A 12,607-nucleotide genomic window follows, 5' to 3' on the forward strand; every position below is an offset into this window, starting at 1 on the left:
GGACTCACTAGAGGGAGGATACCTGTGGGCTGGCGGATAGCTGACATCAGGTCTGGCTCCAATTGGGCACACAGTTCTTGGATTGTGTCCCAATCAAGTCTGTAGGTTAGGATAATGTGTCTGTCCTCCATTGCCGCAAGGTCCACCATGGGTCTGTACACTGGAAGATGTCTCCATGTCATATTCATCCTCAGCGGTCGAAGTCTAGGAATGAAAACAGTGAGCAGAGGGTCATAATCACACATCTACTGCAATAATGATGCATCTCTTCATTTACAGAACCAGTATGTGAATCTGAGAGTCAGTTGATGTGCCAATGTCTGCTGTGACGATGTTATGTGCCATCGCCTGTGCCCCCCTGAAATGGCGGCTGCCTGACCTGTGTGGAGGGACAAGAGGAAATGAGGTAAGTCTGCTGGCGTTGTGCGCCGTTACAGTAGGCAGTCAACGACCGCCACACAAATTCGCATTGGTTATCATTGGGCCCTATGGTTTCCAGTAGCCAATGGCGATGTACGCCGGTGGTGACGGTATGCACTGCTGCGGACGTGACCACCATTTTCTATCTGTTCACTCCATTGCTACCTGACCTTCAACAGGAGAGGAACTACACTGCAAGTGCTGCTGTGACCTGTGTCTGGAAGCGACAATGGCTTATGTGTCTGGGGAAAGGGTCCCTGCCTTCACTGCAGAGGAGTTGGAGAGACTTGTGGATGGGGTCCTACCCCAGCACACTTTACTCTATGGTCCTCCAGACAAACAGGTGAGTACACTGTGAGCATGATGCGTGGGCCATGAATGAATGAATTGCTGTGTGTGTAAGACCTGTGTAGGGGTGGATCTGAGGGGTCCTGGCCAGAGTGCTGCATGTATGGTGGTCAATGTATGTGCGATAGTGGATGGGAGGGATATGGTGGGCCAAGAGTGTGACGGTCCGGACGGTATTACTAATCCCTTCTCTGCTTTATTGTGCCTGCAGGTCAGCGCTCATCAGAAAAAGGGTATTTGGCATGCCATCGCCAAGGAGGTGCGGACCGATGGGGTCTTTGGCAGGCAGAGCACCCACTGCCGCAAATGGTTGGAGGACCTATGCTGCTGGGCAAGGAAGACGGTGGAGGCCCAGCTGGGGCTGGCCTCCCAACGAGGAAGGGGTGCCTGTCGTACCCTGACCCCCCTGATGTTCCGCATCCTGGCGGTGGCCTATCCGGAGTTGGATGGGCGCTTGAGGGCATCACAGCAGCCACAAGGAGGTGAGTACAAATTCAGATTCATGATGTGGTACACGTTAAGGTTTTACCTGGGTGGGGGATGTGGACTGTGGGTGCCCCTAGGCCAGGGCGAACATGGCAGGGTAGGTCCCTTGTTGTGCAGGCTCTGAAGCACTCCAACCCCAATGGTGTTAGTGGGCATCTACTACTGGGCAGGATCCTGTGGGTTTCAGATGTGCAGCTTATGGCGTTATGCCATGTCCCCCATGGACTAGCATTGTAACTGGTAGTGCATGGCCTAGTGCATAGGGCAGCTCCCTGTGTGTTGTGTACGCCAACGGTAGTGGTGTTGCTGGCATTGACCAAGTGTTTCCTCCGCCTCCCCCCCCCCCTTTTTGTTTTGTCACCCTGTCCTTGTGTGCATTAGCATCATCTGGGGAGGAGCAGAGGCACCAGCGACGGAGGGATCTGCATCCCACATGGAGGCCGAATCCCCCGACGGTGAGGGCACCAGTGGAACAGAGGGCGAGGGAAGCACCACGCCGGAGACAGGAGGGGGCACTACAGACAGCGACTCCTCCTCCAATGGAAGCTCCCTGCCAGTGGCGGACACCTCTGTGCCCACCCCAACAACAAGTACAACTGCCACACATCCCTATCAGCACCGCCCTCCCAGTAGCCCCTCAGCGTGTTTCCCATGCCCGCTCACCCAGGAGGGTGGGCATCTCCTTCGCCCCAGGCACCCCAGGCCCTGCCCCAGTCAGCCCTGCTGCCCTCAGTGAGGAGGCTATTGACCTCCTGAGATCCCTCATTGTTGGGCAGTCAACCATACTGAATGCCATCCAGGGTGGCGACTGGCATTTGCAACAAACAAATGCATACCTGGAGGGCATTCACTCTAGCTGTGGTGGCCCAACTGTGAGCATTTCAAGCTCTGGTCTCCGCACTGATGGCAGTCATTGTCCCTGTCTCTACCCTCCCCCCTCCAACTTCCTCTACCCAGTCCCAATCCCCTCAACCCCAACCTATCCCAAGCACACCTTCAGATCAGCATTCACCCAAATCAACACACAAAAGTGGCTCAGGCAAACACAAGCACCACACTTCATCTCACAGGCACTCACACAAGCACCATCCCCATGCAGACACACCAACATCCACTGCCTCCACTGTGTCCCCCTCCTCCTCCTCGTCCACCTCCCTCCCAGTAGTGTCTCCACTTCACACCTGCATGCACTACATCCTCATCCACTACCTCCATCACCAGCACGCCCATCACTACACACCCCTCACTGGCAGTCACCACCCCCACATCCATGCACACGTCCCCTGTGTCCTCTCCCACTGTGTCTGTGACCCTTCCTCCACAAACACAAGCACGCACCCACCCAACAGCCATCCACCTCTCAACAGCATCCAGCTCATGCACCTGCACCCAAACACAGCAGACGGACACCTCCTACAACCACTCCCTCTCCCTCCACTTCCAAACCTTCACCCTCTTCCCATCCCAGTGTCCCTAAGAAGCTTTTCCTAGCCAACATTGACCTGTTCCCTACCCCTTCCTTCCCCCCCGTCCTTCCCCTCGGGCCAGGGTGGCCAGAACCCAGCCCAGCACCTCAGCCACCAAGTCCACGTCCTCTGTGGTGTCTGCAGCTGTCATTGGCTCAAAGGGGGCACCCGTCAGGCCAGCCAGAGTGCCACCAGCCCCTGCCAATGCAAAGAACATTCCGCCACCTACATTATACGACAAGCAGGGCACATGAGAGGGGATAATAGGGTAGCGAAAAGGGAGACAAATGCGGATTGGTAGGGGTATTAAAAATGATGTTTGTGATTTCAGCAGCCAGTAATGGAAAGCACTTCCTGGTATGATACCCACTATCACCCTGAAAACAGGTTAGTAGTTTTAACCTTGTCAGCTGGCTTCCTCAGTGTTTTTCATGTTCATATGTTTGAAGGTGGTAAATAATAGTTGTATGGTGGGGCGATTACAGGAGGAAAAGGGTACTGCATGACCTTATTAGATACTTCTTCACAAAAACACAATATTGCATATTTGAAGATAATTGGTAAGTCCCCATAGTGTTATTGAGAGGTATGAGGATTATTTTACAGAGGCTCAACATTGATTAGTTCCACTAAAATATTCATTATTTCACTTTATTGGTTGGCATCATACACACTTTTTACCCTAATGACTGCCCTATAATAGCCCCATCCATGCATTCCATATCATGTTATTTTATGGATAATTTTAGGTATGTAACTTTTGACACATTAGTTTTGAGTCTGCCCAGGTTACTAAACTTTAAATAGTAATGTTAATGTGTGTTTTATTTCAATATATTAGACATTTTATTTTGAGATAATGGAGTGTGTTAATGTCATGGCACTGCTGAGGTAGGGAACGTCCAGTAGGGCTTTGAGGTTTATATGTCTACTGGAAGGTCTGTTTATACTGAGATGTAGATAGTATTAATTTTCTTTATTATCCTAAATGGCACCTTTCCTTTCTAAGGATATCTCATGTGACATATTGGTAACATAGACCAGAAAGTGATGAGGAGTTGAGCATACACTTTTAGCTGTACTGTTTTGGTATTGTCTGTAAAGACTATGACTATATTTAATATGTGAACTTTACCGTGTGTGGAACCTCTTACCTGCTGGCCAACGCGTAGAGCCTTATTGTTCTTGATCAAGTCTACAACTAGCTTTCTCTCTGGTTTAGCCATCCATTTGAAGAAAACCAATATTACCTGAATTGTTTGACTTCGCCATTGCTGGTGTGGAATAGGTGATATTTTGTGCATTAATAATGATTATTAAAATGCTTTTTCACTCTTGATTTTACATATACAGACTGAATTAACATAATTGCAATTGAGACAGAATTCCTATGATATGTAGAAGTGAGTTTATTAATGTGTTTTAGTTATGCCACATCTCCCTATAAATTCCATTTTACACAAAATTGACTCCATCCCTGTCTCTCACTCCTGTTTCCTTCACCCCCGCATACATGCTCTCCCCACAGTCTCTGCAGCACACAGCCAAACTGAGGCATCTATCCTATTTTGAATTCTTGTAGTAAAACCCTTTAACTTTTCATTGATCTAGAAGTGAGTGGAACCAATTACTTAGTGAGTTGCTTTTACTCTACTAATGGGATGTTCTGGGAGGTGCCTAATGCTTGGACACATTTCCTCATGACGTTTCCGTCAAACACAGTCCCAGATTGAGCAAACTTTGGCAAAACCGCAAGATGTGAACTTCGGGGTGCCCAAATTTGGGGGTACAGGTTTGCTCATACACTGGTACATTCATGCCCAGAAAAGAGTTATTAAAACGTATGGAACGATATATCACTACTCATTTGAAGTAACCGTTAACGTTAACCATAAGGTGTTCCCTCTAAATATAGATTCAAAAATATTGTTTGCCAATAATATCCCTGTCAGAATATTGAGACTAGAAACCTATTGTGGAGAAAAATATCAAAGGTAAATATATTGTTGTTGTCTTTTTTTATCAATGTTATCAACATTTACATTATAGTTTGCTAAATAAATGTTATTTTTTTTTTTATTTGCTATGATTTTTGTTTTTCACTATTTATGTTATATTTAAATGTAATTGTAATTATTTTAAATAATACAATGATGATGTATGCTTGTTTTATTTGGGTATTTATTGGAACTTGGATTTTTTCAAATTACATGTTAATTATTACACGGCCATCCACTGGGAAAAAATGTTTGCTAGTTCATCCGCAACCTTACCTTTTTTCAAATGATCAGATCATCCCAGATAGATATTAGCTCGAATCATGTTTCACTGGTACCCTTCTTTTGGCATTTAATTGATTATGGGGTTCAAATATATTGTTATGAGTCAAATGGATATTGATAAGTTAAATTTGGATGGAAGGGGAATTTCCAGCAAATTATTACTGATTAATTTAGTTTTATTCCATGGTTTGTTTGTTTTGGCTATGGGTCTTTTAGTTTGTAAGACATATAGGAGCCATAGTGGTTTGTAAGTCCTTGATAGTTCCTTTTCACTTTATCAAACCAGGTGTGGCCATCCAGTGAAGGAGCCTGCATGACTAACCTAGGGAAAGTCACCAGCAGTTCCAGGGTGCAGATGGAGAAAAGGAACTAAGCTATCATTGTGCCCAATCATTTTTCTGTGCTTTGAAAGGTTTGTCCTGTTCTACTAGCCATCTACCAGGAGGAGTTTACGGCATACCTAGTCTTGACATGTCTAGACTACTGTAGCATGATCTAAAGTAAGGACATATGGAAGCCACCTGAAAAGCATGCAGGTGGAACCTGGGGTAATGTGGGATATTGTTCCTGGCTGGGATCTTCTGAGAGGGGAGCTTTGTTCATCATGAAAGTACCAAAGTTATGATGGCTATCCTGTGGCATGAACTTATTACAATCTTCTATCAGGAAACATTGAGAGTTATGTGCATTGCAAGGTAGTAGGTTTACAATGAAAAAGTGTGCTGTGCCATGACATGCAGAGTGCAATGTGATACAGCTTAAACTTTAGTGATGCCCCTCATGTCACAAAAGTCACCAGGATGTGGCAGTTTAGGTTTATGAAAGTAAAAGAGAGAAATACTAATTTAGAAAGCTGCACTGACATGTAATTTAAATGTGCAATTGCTTGTATTTCAGAGTTTGACTCAGGTGCCTTTTGAATTAAATTGCATGTTACAAGGATAAAACTGATGTTAAAATGTAATTTAGATTCTAAACAGTGCATATAGAAACAATATTGAATTTCTTGTGATAATTGAAAGATAAATGTGTCTGAAAATATATGTGCCAGTGAGAGAAATGCACTTCTCTGTTGTGTTTAATGAAATGCAGTAACAAATATTTTCTATTTATATGAAATCTATTATTCATATTGATGAAAAATAATTAATGTTTAATGTATAAGTTCGCATATGACATGTGTTTTACTAAAATGTATTAAAAGTATTATTGTGATTATGTGGTAGCATTTAATTTAAATTAAATTAACATTTGAATTTTGAGAAGTCCTAGTCAGTCGTGAGCAGCCTGAAGCAATTTCCTAATCAAACCTATGCAGACCCAGATGCTTCCAGATGCCTTGTTGATCCTGGTGGCTTGCTGATGAAGATTCCCTGAATTCTGTACCCTTAGAGAGGTATACCATTTGCCCTTACTCTTGAAATGCCCTTTTTAGATTTAGAATCCTTTATTTTCTCATTCAGAATACTCGTGACTGAGCTCCTGATGTGCTGATGCTTTCCCTTTTTACTTATCTTTTGCCAAACTTAGCTAGTGACCTGCAGCCCAAGATTATCTTTTTCCAAATTATTTTTGTCCTTTTTATGTGTTTGGCTTTTGCCTGCATGCGTTTCTCTCCACGCATGTATTTCCCTGATTTGGTCAGCTGTAGGGTTGGCCTGTGCCCAGCCAAAGATTTTGACTGCTGAATTTGAATTGACAGATGATTATTATCTCTGAGCAATTAAGTATCTCAGTGTCTCCGATATTCTTGTTGATGTTCTACATTCTTCTTCTTGAATGCCTAGTTTCTTTAATGTTAGTTCGCCAGAATCTATTTCGACACCATGGACAACAGTTGGTGATTATGTATCTTTATAACTTGGTTTTGTGCATTGTCTTTATGACTTTGAGGTTGTGTTTGTAATACATTTTTTAACTCTATTCCTAATTGGATTTTTTCTTCTGTGGCCACATTGCTCATGGTGTTGAAGTTGTTTAGGGCATTATTGAAGTTATGTTGATGGTTCTATCACACTACTTACTGGATCAAAAGGTCCGCCGATCTCCGTGAGCATTTGATTCCTGCGAAGGATGAAAGAGGCTACTGCTGGTGAAATGCTACTTAGTCTTCCATGCGATGAGGTACAACTTTGCAATCAGATAATGTGTGATGCAATGTGCAGTGATGTAACTCCAGTGTGCGATAGTGCATTATTTATTAGTGTAGTATAGTTGTACTGTATACCGTAGACCATCAGAGCTCTTTGTGGTGTGCATTCTAATGCAATGTTTAGTGTATTACAACAGATGCTGTGCTACGTACAAGGTAGTGAAGGGTAATATAGATAGCTGTGCAGTGAAACGTGATGGTGTCTGCAACAAGAAAAAAGTCAGCAATTGCATAATAGTTTGATATAAGATAATTGCTAATGATTTATTATTAATATATAATTGTTAATATATAATTGTTATTATTGTTGTTCTTCAATGATAGTAACAAAAGCAACAAGTAATAAATATTAAGCTGTAGGTACAGAAGTTGAGCAGCTTTGTAAGCGGTATGGAACACTTAATGTGTGTACTCAGACGTGTTGGGTGCCAGATGCATGTGACTTGACTGGCTTTTCAAGAGTTGGATAACATTCAGAAGGTCACAGTGACTGCTGACATGGAAAGTACCTTTTGTGCCTGAGCTTTTTGCAAATAAGACTGGCCGTGACCCATTATTTATTCTTTCACACGCGGACCTGCATGTCCATGCAGGACTTGGGTGTGCCTCCATGCGGATGTGTGCATGCCTGGGACGTTGTCGCTGTTCTGAAGCAGAGAGGGCGGTCTTTTCATTCCATAAACAGAGTTAAAGCCTGCAAACTAGAATAGTCCAGATAGTTTTCACTGTCTTACTTTAGTGCAAGTATATATGCTTTGGTAACTAACTCTGTCCATTTGAATATTACTGCCCAAGGGCCAGATCATGTGCATTAAGTGCACAAGGGCTGGGAAACTTTTTATTGATTCAGAGTAATTTTACATCATGCTTGAAGTAACGTTTGAACCGACTGACTGGTGCAAAATAATTTTGCGCTGGCTAGCTCATGCAAATATTTTTTGTAGGCCTGGGAATAGCCAAGACCTTTTGTTTTCACTAACATTATATATACATTATACGTTTGAGGGGGGGATTAGTTAGCCCTTTTCAGTCATTGGTCTGTTACTGTGTCATTCACATTTTACTTCTGCCTATTACAATATAACGTGTGGTGCATTAGGTCATCCCATTTCAGGCACTGGCTAAAGTTACTATGAATTACCACAACCTGCCCTTCCACAAGGAGTACACTCCACACAAGGTTCCCGCCAATCCCAGATACAATATGGAAATATGTTTTTTTTAGACCAAAAAATATTTTTTCTTTTAGCCAATGTTTTATTTTTCAGATTGACAAGCGCCCAGCAGTTTCTTCAACCGTAAAGTTTTTCAAAAACCATGAAAAGGCAGAACAAGCATTGGCAAGGTCAAATGACTGGCAGCCAAAACCAGACCTATTCACTGCCAAAGTGTGTTGCCTTTATCAGCTGCTTCAGATATTGTTTTTGCGGTGGTCAGGTGCTGCAAACGTTCTAGTCTTCAGTGATGATAACACCATAAACTTTCCAAACAACACTGCAAAATTGCCTACCATTGGTGCAGTTTATGTAATCAGAGTGCAAGATTTTGCTCAATAACACCATTAAGTAACTTCACAAAGAAGCAATGCAGCAAGTACCTCACTTTTAAGAGGATATTTTTCTAGAAAACTTGTATCCAAGCACTTTTACAAACCCGGAACAGTATGAAATGTTGCATACTGTGCATTTCATATTTGTTTTCTTATACATGAATCATCTGTAAATACATATCCTTTCCCGAGTCAAATGAGAAACAAAAGGTGAGTGAGATTGGCGCGACTAGGAAGAAATCAGGATTGGTATGCAGCTGGGTTATCCCTCCAGCTGCAGTTGTGGTGGCTGGCAGCTTGGGGTATTGCCTTAGCGACCTTGGGCCCGCCTCCATTCTCAAGTGGCAATTTGAGCCATGACCGGCCATAATGGCATTGCATGTTACTGTTGCATACATCAGGAGTTATCACATTTGCAAGAGTTACATTGAGAATCATTACATCAAAGGTAAATTTTGAACCTTTATTTCTCTGGTCTTTACTTTTTTACTTTGTAGGTTAGTTACTTTTTAATTGTTAAAATGACCTAATCATAGTATTATATATATATAAATACATATACTATTGGCGGTCGATAATAAGTAGTTACAGTTAGGCCCATGTTTCCATAGAAAAGGCATTTTTTGACTTGCCTATATCTTTGGCGCTGTTTGACGAATCTTCACAAATTTTACAAAAAAAGCATTGCCGAGAAGTCCAAAAAAGTGAATTTTCCATTTGAATTCCCATAGAGATTTTAGGCACGTCTACAGCCTGAACTGCTGGAAGGAATTACTCCGTATTTGGTAGGAAGTTAGCTTTTGGTCATGAAAGAGTACTGTTTGTTATTTTATGTAAATCCGTTCAGTAGTTTTTGAGATATTAAAAGACAAAGAAATATTGATATCTAGAAGCGCTAAGGAACTATAACTCGCGCTCTCGCCATGCACCTTTTTCCCATCAACAACTTTACTGCAGATGTTACAGTAATATCAATGATGTCATAGAAAATGTCCTGAGTAATGTGATATCTGGGGTAATTAGCAGTGCATGACGAGGGCGCGAGTTATAGTCACCTTAGGACACGAGTTATAGTTTCTTGAAATAACTCTAACTATTACAGCTGAAATTCTATGTTTTTTTACGTTTGAAATGTGAGCCTAACTATAACGTCTCTGTAACCTTTGTTTTTTTCAGTGAACTTCTATGATTTGTTTAACATAAATTAATTTTAGCTACTTAATGCTAATCCAACTACTGCTGCACATGCCATTCGGCCATGTGCGGCCAGCCCCCTATAACCACTCAACCATGCGCCATACATGGCCTTCGGCAGTGCGCTCAGAGGTTAGCCACAGGGCCTTGCCATGCCCTGCTGCCAACCCCCTCTAGCTACCCAATGCCACAACCCCTCCCCAACTCCTGTGGGAGCCAGCATTGATCCCAAATGGAGGGAGCTGCTAAAAATGTAGCTCCCTGTGTGCAAGAGCAATCTTTTCATCTCTTTCCCTGCCCGCTTCACAACAAGCAGGAGCAATTTTGCTTGGTGGGAGCTGTCACAGCAAAAGCAAACAGCTGTCTCCTGAGGTTGACAAAGAACAGCACAATCAATCAATCAATATTTGTAAAGCGTGGCTACTCCCCGTGATGGTCTCAAGGCGCTGAGGGGGAGGGACCTTATCCGAAGGGCCACGTCTTGAGGTTCTTCCTGAAAATGGTGAGCGAAGGGCTTTGTCTGAGGTGCAGGGGAGGTTGTTCTAGCTCTTTGCTGCAGTGTAGGTGAAAGATCGCCCTCCGGCGGTGGTTTGCGGATGCGAGGGACAGTGCCCAAGCCCATCTGGGTGGAGCAGAGGGATCTTGCAGGGGTGTGGAAGGAGATGCGGTGGTTCAGGTAGGCTGGTCCTGCGTTGTGTATGGCCTTGTACGTGTGGGTGAGAAGCGTGAAGGTAATTCGCTTCTCGACCGGTAGCCAGTAGAGGATCCTCAGGTGTTGGGACAGCTGCTCCCTCTGGGCAGGAGCAATTGCAACACCTGTAGCATGTAGCAAACCGGCTGAATTTGCAGCGGCCCTGGGGGTTCCTTTTACTCTACTCTACTTGCTGCTCAGTGGGTGCCCCAGGTGTTCCAATGGAGCATCAAACTTTAATGAGGGAAGGCTTCGAAGAATAGGGCTCCTGGACCCATAATAGACTTGGGGAGGGGGGCCACACTACCTCTCCCCTTTTTAATGTAATGAGTTCCAAAGGCCCAATAAAGCTCGGGCAGGGGGATGCAGACTGCCCTCCCCTTTTATTATGGATTTTGGCACTGGGGCATGGCGAGCCACACAGGCCCCATACCCTTTATAATGAAAAATGGCCCAAAGGGCATGCACAGCATTGGGTTGGCTTCCTGCAGGGGTGGTGGCCACAGGGCCTGGACATAGGCAACATGGGTATGTCTGTCTGTCTCTGTGGGTGGTTGGATGCAATGCCTTTCTGCAAGCCAGAACCTGCAGCCATCCACATGCTGATCATGACCAAAGGCACCAAAGGCTGTGCGCAGTGTGGAATTGGCTGCCCGCGGGGGATTGGTTAGAGGGCATGGCCATAGGCCAGCCCCTCTGGCTAACTCCCTGCCACACACGGCCAAAGGCTGTGTGTGGTGGGGTTTGCTTTACATCCAATAAAAATTATTACTTTACGTGAAAAAAATATATTGAAATTGAATGAAAAAAACAAAGGTTGATGAAACATAATAGGTGAGAATTTCAGTGACATCGTAACATTTTAAATGTACAAAACCACTGAAATACTCCAGTTATAGTTAATTTAGGTAACTATTACCCGTGCCCTAAGTTAACTATAACTTGCACCCTCGCCATGATCTGCTAATTGCCCCACATATTACATCACTCATGATATCTTCTATGACATCATTGATATCACTGCAACATTTGCAATGAAATTATCGATAAGAAAACTATGCATGGTGGTATAAGTTTCAGTGCAGGTTAGATCAAAAATATAGTAATAATTATCAAAACATATTAACTAAAAAGTATTGTAATTAAATCAAGGAGTACGCTTATTTATAAACATATAATTTATTTTAAGCTTAGTTTGTTTTCACAAAATATGGCAGTTTTTGGAGGTTATTTTGGGGTGGTACTGAGTTTAGGAGTTCAGCAATGGGTTGTTTTTTATGGAGGGATATGAGTTTATATGGCTTAGTGGTGAATAGTTTTTAAGACAGGTGTTTTTAGGGGTGTATGTATTTTTCATAAGACTCGGGGATGGGTATTGTTTTGAGGTATAAGCAGTTTTTAGGGTTTGTGATAGGTTGTTTTTAGTGATGGTAAGGAATTTTTGGGTTCAGAGCTAGGTAGTTTATGGGGTTGAAATGTGTTTTGAGGGTTGCAGAATGGTCGATATGTGGGGGCTGTAAGGTTCAGGGATGGGTATGTTTTAAGGGCGATAATACGTTTTTAGGGTTCAAGGATTGAAATTTGTTATAGGTGTTTTAGAGTTCAGTAATAGGTAGTTTTTATGGGTGGCAAGGGCTTTTAGTGTTCAGGTATGGATAGCTTTTTGTTCTTTTTAAGTGTTCAGAGTTAGGTAGTTTGTAGGAGAGTAAGCAGGTTTAGCGTTCAGGAACAGTAAATTGTTTTGAATTTGTAATATGTGTTTGAGGGTTTAGGGATGGGTAGTTTTTATGGATTTTTTTGGATTCAGTGATGGGTAGCTTTAAGGGTGGTACAGGATTTGTTAGGGTTCTGTAATAAGTAGTTACTAGGATTACAAATTTACTTTAAGGGTTTAGGTATAGGTAGTTTGGGAGGGTGGTAAAGAGTTTTTAGAGTTTAAGGATGGGTAGTTTTAGGGTTGTAAGGACGGTTTAGGGATGGGTGTTTAGTAAGAGTGGTAAGGTGTTTTTAGGTTCATGA

At 43.1% G+C, this 12,607-nt stretch overlaps 1 protein-coding gene across 4 annotated transcripts in view; it reads left to right on the forward strand.

Annotated features, from left to right (window-relative positions):
• Positions 1-12,607, forward strand: part of LOC138262001 (synaptotagmin-like protein 2) — a 482,740-nt gene that overhangs the window by 196,538 nt on the left and 273,595 nt on the right. Inside the window, exon 1 of one of the 4 annotated variants that reach the window (XM_069211666.1) lies at positions 5,313-5,414. The exons of the other annotated variants lie outside the window; for them this stretch is intronic. The gene's annotated coding sequence lies outside the window, so the exon portion shown is untranslated. Of the gene's footprint in view, positions 1-5,312; positions 5,415-12,607 lie in introns of those variants that run through there. 4 annotated transcript variants of the gene reach the window in all.

The sequence above is a fragment of the Pleurodeles waltl genome, chromosome 2_1, assembly GCF_031143425.1.
Source record: "Pleurodeles waltl isolate 20211129_DDA chromosome 2_1, aPleWal1.hap1.20221129, whole genome shotgun sequence".
NCBI lineage: Eukaryota > Metazoa > Chordata > Amphibia > Caudata > Salamandridae > Pleurodeles > Pleurodeles waltl.